Source organism: Anas acuta, chromosome 4, assembly GCF_963932015.1.
Source record: "Anas acuta chromosome 4, bAnaAcu1.1, whole genome shotgun sequence".
In the NCBI taxonomy this organism is placed as follows: Eukaryota; Metazoa; Chordata; class Aves; order Anseriformes; family Anatidae; genus Anas; species Anas acuta.
Window position 1 is genome coordinate 38,255,367 of NC_088982.1, and position 14,288 is coordinate 38,269,654.

Genomic DNA, 14,288 nt, shown 5'->3' on the forward strand with positions numbered 1-14,288 from the left:
GAAGACTGCTAGCTGACGGCAATTCTGTGAAAGCACCTGAACTTCTCCTTTCTGAGGGGGTAGAAGATGCACAACTATTCCTGTCACAGGCATAGCCTCAAAGAAGATAGCAAATGCCAGAGACAGCACTTGTCCCGACTTCATTCAAATTTGAAAAATAAATAAATAAATGTTTGAAGACTACCTCATTATTCTAGTGTCATATTACATATTCAGGCCCAAGCCTTACTTCTACATTCTGGGGTGAGTTATTGTAGTGCACTCCACTGTAAATGAATAACTAGTGGGGTGTTGGACAGAAATATTGCTGTCTGCATTAAATTTTGGATGTATAAAACTGGTGTTAATATCTATCTACATTGTGTTAGACATGAGGACAGGTAAATCTTTTGTATTATTAAGCTGATAAAGATTGAAGTGAATTACTGCAGAACTCTTCTATCTTGAGCCATTTTAAAGAACAGATTAAACAAACATCTGTCCACGCAGACACAAACATGGCTGATGCTATTTTTTGTCAGGAGAGTAGAGTAGATGACTTCCCAAGAGTTATTCTAATTTTTATTTATTTGTATTTTGTTGTTGTTTGTTTTACTCCAAAGTGCTGTTTTTGTGGCTTTTGCCCAAGTGTAACATCAATACATGGCTTTGCATATTTCTGACCTTTTGGGCAGAATGAACATTAGGAAGTCAACTTTTGTTAATAAATAATTTTTTCTCTTAAGAAAATTCTTCCCTTATCATTAGTAATAACATCTTCTGTGTTGCTTTTGAAATATATTATAGTGAGCCATAAAACTTCAACTAATGTATCAGTTTAGAATGGGTTTCTCACATTGAATCATCTTGGATTTCCTTTCTGAAAATTTACTAGAATTTTTGAGGTATGCTGTACATGAACATCGCAAAATCAAATTTAGCAGGTTTTATGTATACTTACCAAAGTGAAATCAACCTCATCCTCATGACTTTCCCTTCTCCTCCATATATTTTCTACTATGCCTTTGTAATACAAATATAGTGTAAATGCCCTTTAAAATGCAAATGACTTAGGAAAAAAAGCACTGTATCAAAAATTCAGTGTACATGCCTAAGATTAGACATTTTGGTGGTGTAAAATTGTGCCTCAGCTAGAGATCCTGATAGAGAGATTCCTTTCTCTAGTAAGGGTTCACAAGCCAACTGACTATTGCAGCAAAAAAATAAGGTGGCTAACCTGGACTACTTTTACCCATACACAGGTTGACCCACTTAGAATCAGGCATCTTTCTAGTTAATTTAGTTCCAAGTATATGCCCTGAGCCAGAGACCTGGGTTCACTCTTTTTTGGTTGAGAAGATCTGAATTCTTACCTTCTAGGAGAATATCCCATAAGATATTAATGAGAGAAGAAAGTATTTTCCTTCTCCCATTTCAGCCTGAAAGCTGTTCCACTTTGTGATAACTAATTAAATATTCAGTGCACCAAAAAAAGACTAAACTCGAGAGCAATTCCTTAGCCAAGGGCTATGGGTACCCCTCTTAAGATGAAGAGCTATGATTCCAGTTCTTGCTCCACTGAAAACCTTGACACAGTAATCAAGGAAACAAGAAGTAAATTATTTGCTCTCAAGAGAGTGAACTGCTCTACACAAAGAGAACAAAATAGGACATATCCTGCTTTCCTAGGTAGTATAGTAGTTTTAGAGATATGCATGAAATGTGTTGAATTTCTTCACCCAAAGCCACAAATTGACAGTGGGACTCTGGAAAGTGTTCAAAATAACCATATAGTAGTGTTATCACTGGCCATGCTTTATATCAAAGCAAACCTACTCAATGTACTCTAAGAAAAAAATATTGAGACATAAAATTGGATAAGTTGTAATTCCTACCCAGTGTTCAGCATTGTGAAAAGTGTGGCATCTTTGCCTAAATGCAGCTGTGATTTATGTGAATATTTATCCATTTACCTAGGGGGAAAAAAAAAAAAACAAAACAGGCTTACAGTGCAAACATGGTTATATTGCTACAGGAAATTGATTATTTTACTATTTAAATATATTATTGATGGGATTGGGGGTTCCTAACCTTCTATTGTTTGCTTAGTGCAAATTAACATCAAATGTTTAATTCTTTTATTCTATAGCTTTAATAACTCATTGGTAATAATTAACTTAGAAATATGCTTATCCTTATAAGCCTAAAAGGATAAACTGATTCGTTAATTGGTTAACTATAGTAATGATTAATAATAAATAATGTAATCATATTTCTTTTATAAGGATAGCATATCTGTCTCTTCTAGCAATTTATGACAGACCTCTGGGTTACTTGTTCCAATTAGTGTGTTGAGACACTCTTATCAACCTTGTACTAAATAAAGACAAATTGTATTATAAGGCAATATATGTTTTATATGACATATATCACAAGTAACTTTTACAACAGCAGAGTACTGATTAAAGATTATTCTCTCTTGTAATCACTAGCAGTATTTTGAAATCTAATCAGCTAGTAGAACCACAGAATATTGAAACATGTACCCAGAAGCTATTCTAAATTATTCCTTGCTCCTGTTATTATTATTGTATTTTTAAACTATAAGAGCTTACCGAATCATGGGTAATAGGGAAAGCCGTACCATACTACATATGTAGTACAGAACTTTTTTTTGTTACGATCTGTGGTCAAATCTTAAAAGGCAGAAATGTATTTCTGGCACCTGATGATCATGAAAGCAACCCAGAGTTCTCTGAGAACTCAGGTGTCCTACTAAAGAAACACCTTTTTGCTGGTATGATTTGGCATCAAGAAACTGACTGCATGGGCCACTTGTATCTTCATATTGGAATATTTGAACAGGATGGCCAAGGTGTTTGGCATGTTGTGTACTACTGCAGCTTCCCTCTGTGAAATGAAGGAGCCATAAAGAAGGAAGGAGAGAAGTAGAGGGGGAAAGAAAAGAGAACCCCATATTTAAGAGTTAGATTTTAGCTAAAATGCTGAAAATACCAAGGAAATTTCCGTAGGTGGAAATCGCTCCTGCAAGAGGAGATAACTGAGAATAACAGATTGGTCTTGATTCTTCCAAGTTCCCTTTTACTCTCATTAATGATTTGAGGAATTTGTCTGTATGGCAGAGAAAATATAGCATTTAATGATTATGTGGCTGGAGTTTGAGTGAATGACTATCAGACAACTGGATTTTTTTCAGGCTTGAACAAAAAACACATAAGAGCTTTTCCAAGAGAAGAAGGGAATGACTAGCAGCTGTAGTAGCTACTCTACTGCTGTAGCAAAAGAAGTATTTTCAAAGTATTCTCATTCTCACCTTTGGTAGATGATTCAGTTTTGCCAAGTTGTTCTATAACAGTGTTTTGTTTTTACTCGTGATTTTTTTTTATTTTTTTTTATAGAAGTTGCTTGTCAGTGGGAAAATATTGACCAGTGCTCCACTGGAGCAAGTTTCTCAGACCTGAGGAGGAGAAGGTAGTTTGAATTTTGTATTCTTCCCTATAGACTTAAGCGAAATTATCACAGAAGAAACCTAACAACTTCAACTTTTAGAGACCATCATCTTTAACCTTAGTTTAACCTTAATGATGCTAAATTCACATCCTTAGTTCTGTGTAAATATAATACTGAAGGGTAGTCTCTAAATCTTTTCTGTTCTGATTACAATAATAGAAATTCATTTTAGATTTCAACCAAATGTTAGTTTCATCAGTTTTTATTATTATTAATAAGAAATTTATTGTTCACTATTAATGATATGTGATATATGACAACCAATTTAACGTGGCTTGATCATTTAAGTCTTGCTTGTGGAGACGCTGAACATAGTCCCAATTCAATAAAACTCTTAACCATGAAAATAGAAACATTGAAATAAGCAAGAAAATTACTTATAAAGTTAAGCACTTCAAAAGCTACATAAAGCCAAAAACCATGATAAAATAAAAAAACACTACAAACTTTTTTTTTTTTAATAGAAACCATGCTGAAAACAATATTTTCCAACTGAAACAAATGCTCAGGAAGAGCAGGGGTTAACATCTACTGATTGCTTTTAGTAACTTCCTTCTGAGGTTGCCATTCTTTGTTTCTCTAGAAACCTGTTACCTGGAATTAGCAATAGCAAAGCCAATTCCAGATCAGTAGAAGATCTAAATACAGATCTTGTGGATATTTAAGGAGGACAGAGGGTTTCTGGTTATAAGTAAGCTCATTGATTTTTCTTTAAATAATGTAAACTTATTTAATTGAAAATGTTTTAAAAGAAAAATATTATTTGGCCTCCCACCCCATTTGTCATAGGGTTGACTAATGAGTTATGAGTAGTGTAGAGTTTACTTGATTAAAAAATCAACCTTAAAAGAAAAATAATAAGTCGTTCTTAAATAAGAACTGTAGCTAATTAAATATACATAATTTCATTCTTTCATTTTCTTTGGCAAAGCTTTGCAAGACTTAGCATTACTTTAATCACTGTATTCAAAATGAAGCAATAAAAATTGAAATTAGGTTTGAAAAATGGAAATTAGGCAAACACTCGCAAAGAATTCTGTTCTTTTGTCAGAATGCCAAAGCAGAATTATGAATCAACTTTATGAAATTTATTAGAGAATTAGTACAGTTACATGAAAGAGAAAATATGAAATTTTGCAGTTTTAATTATATGCCCAATTTCGTGCTATTACAGTAGTTTCTCTTGATTAAAATGTTTAATGGGAACACTACATAGAAATATCTGGCATATTGACAGTTTGAAGAGTTGAATGAGCCAGCTATTGAGGCCACTAAAGAGCACTCTCATCTTAATCCTGAACACTTTGTTCTTTCTAATGGAAATTCATGTGAAACAGCTGCCTCTAAAAATACCATTGCAGGTGATTTCATCACACACTGAATGGTACAGCAAACTCTTACATAGTAAGTAGCATTCATTTGGGATGTGAAAGCAACATTACAAGGATTTGTGTAAAAATCCATTATTTTTGTGGGACTATTTGCTCAACCATATTTTAATCTATTGATAGCAGCAGATTTTTTTTGTTTGTTTGTTTCATTTCATTGCAATACTTAGATCCTGACACCTTAGATTTTCATAACTGAGCAAATTAGCAATATTACATGGCAGAGATGTAGTTTAAATACACACATTTTGTTGTTTAGTTATAAAACCAAAATTTTAAACATCTAAATCTTATGAAGAGTGAATGCCAAGTATCCCCATTGGGTTTTGATATAAGTAAAATTTTGCCTTGGCTCCTCAGGGGAAAAAAAAAAAAAAACAACAATCTTTTCTCTAAATCCACATTACTTGCTTGCTGTTAATCAGAAGTTTACGTGCTGCTCAGCAATTGTTCTCCGTAGCTTAAGTGCATCTACGAAGCTCTGACAACAATCACTTTAGATATGGCTCCTGCCTAAGACGATTGTCCCATGCCTGATACCAAACACTGCAGCTGAAACCAGTGTTTTCTTTACTAAACATGGTGCTACACAGCCACGTATAAGCCTAATAAGGCCCTATTTCAGGTATCAGAAGATATGAATTTGAGGGTATATTCTGAGGTCTATTGGGCAAAGGCTGGCTAAATGGCCACTCACTTTGCTAATATCCCAACACAATGAAATAAAGAGAGGAACATTCCCACATGCCATTGGGAATTCATGGGCTGGGAAGGAAGTAGATTCCAGGAGATGGAAGGAAGGGAGGGAGGGAGGAGGGAGGGAAATGACAGAAGGCCACAGTTAACGTTGATGGAAGTGAACACTAAAAAGATCCCTCCCTCCCCCTTTTTTTCATTTGTTCCTTTCAAAAGCAAAGCTAAAACAGCCTGTATACCTTGAAGAATGCAGATGCTATGAAGGTCTATAAAAATTCACGTACAATTGCTGTGTGATTACATGTAACATCATTAAGATGTGTATAGACAAGGGAACTGACTTCAGCCTAAATCCAGAAACAGCTAACCAGGGATGCATCTGAGTGTCACTTCACATCTGCTCCTCATATATTTAAATCACAGATAAACAGCATTTGTAGTAACAACAACAACAACAACAATAATAATGTCCTCGATTCGGTTCCCCTATGAGGTATGCAATTGTGAAGGATGAGCAGTAGATCTAAACCTCCTGCTTGGATGTTACTTGTACTACAGTGATGAAGACGCAAAGAAGAGGAAAGCATTCAGAGAGAACTACAAGACACTCCTTGCTGTGGCATACATCCTTGCTGTGGCATACATCACAATGTTTTTACCAGACTGAAAGATCGCACTTACTTCAAGGACCGAATCCAACACAGAGATGTACTGTTCTGTAATCCCCTGTTGAGTAACAAGAACAGTCAAACTCCTGACCCAAAGCAAATTTGGATGGTGTGCATGTATTGTATTTGCTTTCACTATAGTTTTTACCTAGTTCATTAATTCTACACGTGTAAAGCCCAAATAGTATTTGTCTATTACACTGACATGCAGAGGCCCATCTAATCTGTTCCCTTTTGCTCTTCTGAAGTTTATACCATTATCACTTTTCCCCACATTATCCTTGTTTCAGATAATTTTCTAACCAGTAAATTGTATCTTTTCTTTTCCTGGATCCACTTCAACCGTCTCTTTTTATCTTATGGGTACTTTCAACATTTCCCCACTAACTATCCACTCCATAATAGTAATATGCTGTTCCTGCTCTTTTGCAGATGTTAAGGACGGCTGGACTAAGCAATGATTCCTGCAGCTCTCTGCTAGCTACAGTACTTTTTGATCATTATCCTTTACTTGTCATTGCCTAATGGCAGAGTCCTCATCCAATATAATTTTTGAATTATGTTTTCACTTAAGAAATGCTGCATCAAATAGCTTATCAAAGACTGTGTGCATTATATGCATCTCATGTTCTTCAGCAACTGATGTTTAATTCTGTTTGAAAAGTGAAGCACCAGCCACACATGCCCACGCACAAGGACTCTTATTTATTCTACCTGTACCATGACCCAGATGGGGTTTGGTTGTGCTGGAATCAAGTAGCTGGGGCAGGTCACTAATGCTGTAATGTGGAACAGCAGTAAAGCAGAACAGAGATGATGTATCCCTCCCCTCTCCCTGAAAAAAAAAAACACCTTTAGACCTACTCTGGTGTTTTGACCCAAATAACCTGATCCGCAACTAGCAAATAACTTCTGCTATGTTCTAAATCAAAGGGGAAAAATAAGTTATTTGGGTCAAAGCACACAGACACACACCAGAGGAAAAAAAAAAAAAAAAAAAAAAAAAGACCTACCCAAATGACTAGTCTCTCCCAGACACTGGGGTGTGCATATCATGTGGATCTTTTTAATTTACAATTTTCCCATGGCTCCAGACAGATGTGTCAAACAGAGCTGAACATTAAAAACATTACCTAAAGCCACAATGATTTTTAAAAATAAATATATTAATAGAAGATATTAATACAACATTCTGTAAAACTAGCACGATCTTCCTAAAGGGTCTAAAGTATGCGGATGAAGGATTAAAAGTAAACCCCTTAGCTTTATCTTGTAATTTCCACCTCATAGATTACTTTGGCATTCACTTAGTATAATGACATTGTCTCTTTCCAAAGAGATCAGAAACATCCTGACTTCTCTCCAAATTCAGCTTCTGTTCACTCTGGTGCATTACTCATCACCCCCGGAGGATTTCTTGAGGTGATGCTCAAGGGATAGTATTCAGAATGAAGAGCTTACAAGCATACTGCTTCAACAGAATACAATCATTTATAAATTTCCTATTCATTAAGTTCTATGGTCCCAAGAAACTTCAAGACTAAATTTACACTCAATTCCAAGGACTCAGCTAGATCTGTATCATAACTTATAATGGCACAGTGAGGAAGTACTTCATTACTGTAAAGAATGATTTAAAGGTGCAAACATTCCTCAGAAGCAAAAACAAAGAAACCAAAAAAGCAGTAAACGATTATGATTTTTTTAAGGAATCCCTTTGTATTTTTTGCCAAGTTGAGATTCATTTGCAGGAAAAAAAAATAATATCCTTGTTTATATCCAAGGATAAGAATAATATTTGAAAAGTTCCTATTTTATCCTAATTCTACTTTGTACACAACGCTTGGAACTAGTATTAAGATTATATAGTTTTAACATGCAGATAGAATATAATAAAAGAAATATGTGCATTAAGACATTTGTTTGAACTTTATTTGTTTCATTTTCATAATCCAGGGTGTTCAGAGAAAAAAAAAATGACAGCAAGAAGGATCTTTGCGCACCCCAGAAACAATTTTTATATAATCTAGCATTCTGCTCAGAAGAGACGGGGCTGGATATGAATCATTTGGATGACTGAAGAGAGCTTAAATATTTATCTGTAAGTAACCAGCTTTTATAGTGAGAGGTAGTAGTCAGATAGACATGCCGGTAATTTCCTAAGGTTAGGAAGTACAAGTGACTGGTCCAGGACAGTCACTTCACAAAGATCATAATTTTCTCAGTGCATTGATTTGGGTCACAAGTTATATCCATCCAAATCCTGTCTATTATTAATGCCTGGGGTCTCCTGACCCCCTCGTGGATGTGCCAAAATTTTGATTTTTCTAAAGTTTGATTTCTCTAACCTGTGATTAAACACATCTTGTAGTGATCCCCCTGAACAAGATGTGATTTCTTAAAAAGCCTAACTGAAGAAGTCAGACCTAGGTACCCATGCTGTTTATGTCTAAAAGAGCTGTTATAAGACAGTTCAAACAGCCTGGCCCCCTGTGATGTGATGATCTTCACATAGTGTTACGAAGAACACAGTACCTGGCCAGGACCAAGACCTTAAACCCCTCCAGTTCTAAACCTGTCTTTCTCCTGTGGAATCAAAGTCCCCTTCAAACTCCTTCATATATTCATCAGGTGTCTGAAGAAATTCAGGGCTAGCAGTGCATCATGGAGCATCTTGTTACAGCACTGCAACCATTTAGCATACCAGCAACACTTCTCAAAAGTGATATCCTCGCCCCTCCCCAGATCTGACAGCTTGAACCAGAAGGAAAAGCAGCATGTCCCATACTTTTAAATAAGAGAATTCTATGTACTAACCAACAGTTTTCTTAAACCTAGAGAATACTGAAAGTGTTCACAGCAAACAAAAATGAAAGTAACAGCATGAGAAACACCATACCTGGTTGCTTAAATTGCATGAAAAAAAAAAGTCTAAATGCATACATTTCTATAGTTGTTTCAATCATCATAATATTGGTAATTGCTCAGACCTTGCAAGAAAAATTTAGAAATTTTCTGATAGCTTACTGTGAGTTTTCATAATTACTTCTCAGCATTGAAATGTGTTGTATACCATCACCTGAACAATAATCTGAAGGTCAATTCACTAATAACAGTTTCAAAGGTACCAGAGGTGTTTCTTTCATTGAAACAATGAAAGATACTAGATGCTAGAAGATACTCTGTTAACACTTCAGAATTGTTACCCATTTATACACTCAAAAATGCCTCTGGAAATCCCTGAATAAAGGTTGCAATAATGCATATATACAAACAGAAAGATTCCAAATGACAATGATATGATATAGAACAGCAAGATCCAATATCTATGGACCTAACCTTATCACAATTATTAACAGGCAAAGTCAGAACTAATCAAAATTAAGTTTACATTCCTGTTACATAGAAAATAATAAATTAACAGTGAATAATATTTCTTATTTTTATATTAGGAAGGTAACTGATACTCTGCAGTCAATAACTTAGAAGCTCATCTGGGTTTTGGTTTTGTATCTGCAACATTGTATTATTTTATCAGTGTGCATTTATAAGTATTTTTGCGCATGCAGGAGCAGAGCCAATAATGACTACTGAGGCTGAAATTGCATAATATTTCACATATGCCAACTGCTTTCAGCTACCCATAAGGTATCAAAAGTTTTACTTTTGGAGATTAAGAATTGTATACAAAAAGTAGTCTTTAATTTGTATTTCGTTTTAAATGAAAGATATAGTCCCAGTGAAGACTTGAACTTCAATGAGGCTCTGCCAGCTTTAAACCCGTGATTTAATTCAAGTCCATTATGAATGCAGTTCCTTATTTTTACTTCATTGCTGCATTTCAGTGATCTGTGGAAATACTTAGCCACCTATTCCTCTTGTGATCCTGATCAGCTTACTCACATTTGGTGTCCTTGGGCAACTTACGTACATTTGTGACTCATTTCCTTCAAGCTTTAAAATAGTGTTGGAGGTATAGGTTTTTCATAGTACTGTCACGACTATTTAACAGATAACCATTCAGCTTCCAGCTTCATTGTACTAAGCAAATACAATAAAAGACAGCTTATTATATAAAGGAGTGAGACAGAGGAAGGAAAGAAAAAATTATCATTGCTGTTTTTACAAAGTAATTTCAATGGAATTTGTGAAAGTGTCTATTACATGCCCATCTTCCTCGAAAGGTACCAAAATACCTTGAAATTATGCAGAGAGAAGAAAAATGGGATTTTTGCTTTCCAGAAAGCAAACAAGTTGCACTTGGAAAGCCTTCAGGTGCTTTTGAAAATCTGTCCCTAAGCAGCTTGACCATTCAGGACATGTACAGCCTCATTAGAAACTAAATCCAACTATCTTGATTTTTGCTTCATTGCTTTTCTGACAAGACCATCACCCTCCCAGTGCTTTTCTTCATAGCTAAAAACACATGAGTTCACACTGTGAAATGCAGAAAACCAAGAAGTAATCCCCAGGAATAGAATTCAGCGTCTTTTAAAATTCTGCTATAACTGTATATTAGCAGCTAGCAAAAAGGAAGTCACTTCTAAATTGTTGCATTTCTGTTCATACAAAAGAGAAAAAAAAAAAAAAAGTAAAATAAAAAAGGTCAGATGCAATAATTTTGCAATAAAGAGAACTGTGTATTTTCTAATTCTCCCCTCACTGACAAATGGCACAACTGGTTTTGCTCATACTTTCCATTAAAATTCAGCCTCAGGTAGAGAACAGAGGACTTTCAGTTTGCATGGTGAGGTTTACTGAAATTAAAGAGCAACTAAGGAAAGCTGTTATGCAACCTTAACAATAGCAGGTCATGACCTGAACACTGCTACTACAGCAAAGATTTATTTAAATGCATCTTCAAGGTGAAAGCAGAAGTATGCAGGAAAAACTCTCCTAGATTTTACAGGCAAGACCTTCTCCAGCTTACCACTTACATACTGCTTGGGTTGTAATCTATAGGTTCCTTCGAGCTTCTCTAAATTCCAAGATGTATGATAAAATGAAGAATGCTATGAACATATCTGTATATGGAGTGTAACACAAAAAATAAATACTGATGTTTGTGCCTTTAAAATATAATCCTTACATTTCTCTTAAAATAAACTAATGGAGAAACTAGACAGGAGGAAAAAAATCTGCTGTGTATCAAAATAAAAGCATTTCAGTGGTTCACAGGCTTTTTGTTTTGGTTCATATTGCTTTTAACCTTGGATTATAGGTAAGGACCATCATATCTGCTATGTATTTTATTTAATTATTTTTGGTGTGTGTCACTGTGTAAATAGTACAAGATATTAATTGCTTTAAAAAAAGAATTGAGTTGTATGCCTTTATTTTGCACATGAATGAGACAGCTCAGACAGACAGGCCACCTGATTCAGGCAGATGACAGTCACTTCAAAGGGTATTTTGTGGAATCAATTAGTCTCGCACTAAAAATATATACAAAAATATACACATAAGCGTGTATACATGTAAATATTTTGCTTGCTATCTTATGTGTATAGGTGTGTATACACATGTGTGTATATATATACACATAGGAAAAAAAAATAGTCAAAGCAATCCTCAGAGCCTAAGAAATATTATTAGGAACATTTTTTTTTTCAAAAATTTTAAAGTATTTTTTTTCTCATTAAAATGTGTGATCTAAAAAGCACATTCATTTTCTTAATTTTACAAGTAATGAATGCACTCAAATCTTTTTTCAGATTCATATTATTTCACATCATATTGCAAATGCTATACTTAGCTTCCATATATAACAGCTTTCCCCACAGCAGGATTTATTTTCTTACTTTGAGATTGAAATGCAGATAGTAATATTCTCTCATAAAATGTTCACTGGAAATAATTAACAATATATAGAATGTAAAATTACAGAAATTGGATGAAAGCCATTCATTAATGGTATAAAATTTTATATTTAGGAGAAGATAAATGATTACCAAAGCAGAATAACAATTAAACTAAGCATTAAACATATTTGTACTATATTTGTTCATGTTGTATTTGTTATTTTGAGACCATTATCAATTAGAATTCTCACTCAGCTAAAGAAATTCCTAAATCTGTCATGTTTCTTGATATGCATTAGAAGAAAAGACTGCAGACAGAAAAGGAGAAATTTGGTGATTTTTAGATATTTTTCCATGATAAATTATCTAAATTCAACCTAAAGAACAAATGCTCCTTCCTTCCTAAAATGTGATTGGTTCAATTACCACTCTTTTTTTTTTTGAGAGAGAGAATTTGGTATAAGATTAACAGATGAATGGATTAAAACGAACTCATAGGAATGCCATTAGATAAGTAATAAATTGGGCCTGCTCAAATTTCACCCTCGATTTTCATTAAAAACAAATATCTATCTGTGAGTAGTCTTTACACTTAAATACATGATTTTCACTAACTTGGAAAAAGAATGGCATCTCACAAAACAAATTAAACAGGCAAAACTTGGTATTTTTTGCCATTTTGGTGTTCTGCCATGATGCCTTATGGGTGCAGCAAATCTGGTACTTCATTATTCTGATCTGTAGTCTTGGCTGGGCTCCCAGTTTGTTGGCATATGCCAGCATGCAGAAGGACAGCTATTTCTCCATCAACCAGGTGATTTTCCACTATTTACTTTCCTGGATTAGTAATACTGAGATAAAATATCATTTTCTCTATAAAACCTTTATTCTGAACGTTTCTCCTGAAAGTTGTCTTAAAAACAAAAAAAACAACAAACAAACAAACAAACAAAAAAGAATCACAGTTTGTGACCTTATCAGGGTTAGATATTACTCTTTTCTGTCCAGATATTCTTGTCTTTTCTATCCTTCATATTAATGCACTGTGAACATCAGAAAAGGTAACCCCTGTCTCTGAGGCATCTGGACAATTTGCAGGAACAGATTTTCTGGAATTGAGAAGTGTGAACAAACCTAATAAAACAACAACAACAAAAAGCAACTTGATTCCAATAGTTCTGAGTCAAAACTTTCACTTGCAGACTACAAGTGAAAAAACTATTGTTGATAAATTCTTTATGTCAGAAACAACCAACTGAGGTACCAAACAATGGCAGCGCATGCAGCCATTATTTACTTTATGCTACTACACCTATTTCTGGAAGTTAACCACCCTAGTATTTCTGAAATGTGATGTGTCTTTGAGATGTACCACTATTCCAAGATGCCAAGGACCTGAATCAGCTCCTCTCAGTAACTTTGGAGTAACATATATATAACAGCAGCATATATATAACATAGATATAACAGCAAAATAAATATTATTAGACCAAAACACAATAACAAATCAAGCCCAGTATTTTATATTATATATATATATATGTGTGTGTGTGTGTGTGTGTGTGTGTGTGTATAGCATATAACACATGAAGTTATATCCAAAGATAAATAAGGACTAAAATATTTAGGAGTTATTTGAGAAATATTTGAGATTAAATATAATCACCTGAAAATAGTTTTTATATATATAACAGCCTATGTATTTATTACATACATCACTTCATGTGTTTACCAGAAATATATCTCATTGCTGTGATTTGCACTGTTTGACTCCTAACATGAAGACATTTTATTAGAATTTGTGGAAATATTGCATATCTCTCTATCTGAGATGCATATTTTATTCCACAGTATTTTTTAAGCATACAGTTACTGGAGGCAAACTTAAAATGCATAATTAAAAAGTTACAGATTAGCCATACACTTTCTTCTATTTAATTGATGTTTATGAATATTATTTTTTAATGGTCAGAGATTACATGATGTGAATTAAATATCAGCTATGGGAACAGCAACTACTTTACATACTGTGCAACATGTATTGATACCATTTTATACTAGAAAAGTTATTATGTGACTGACCCATTTCATCTCATATTTATGTAAATGATATTTTACTTTGATGTTTTTGACCATGCAGATTCTCTAGACTACTGCTTTACATTCTTGCACTTTTACTTGGTAAATTTGCTTTAGAATTGAGGGAATGCAATTAGTGAATTAAG

General features: G+C 34.2%; 1 long non-coding RNA gene across 3 annotated transcripts in view; it reads right to left on the reverse strand.

Moving 5' to 3' along the window:
* LOC137855983 (uncharacterized) overlaps positions 1-14,288 on the reverse strand; it is a 67,372-nt gene that overhangs the window by 12,071 nt on the left and 41,013 nt on the right. Inside the window, exons 2-3 of one of the 3 annotated variants that reach the window (XR_011096115.1) lie at positions 6,276-6,320; positions 3,314-3,457 (exon numbers count right to left, since the gene is read on the reverse strand). The exons of 1 other annotated variant lie outside the window; for it this stretch is intronic. This is a non-coding gene — a long non-coding RNA (uncharacterized lncRNA). The remainder of the gene's footprint in view (positions 1-3,313; positions 3,458-6,275; positions 6,321-14,288) is intronic. One more of the 3 variants, XR_011096117.1, reaches the window with a different exon arrangement.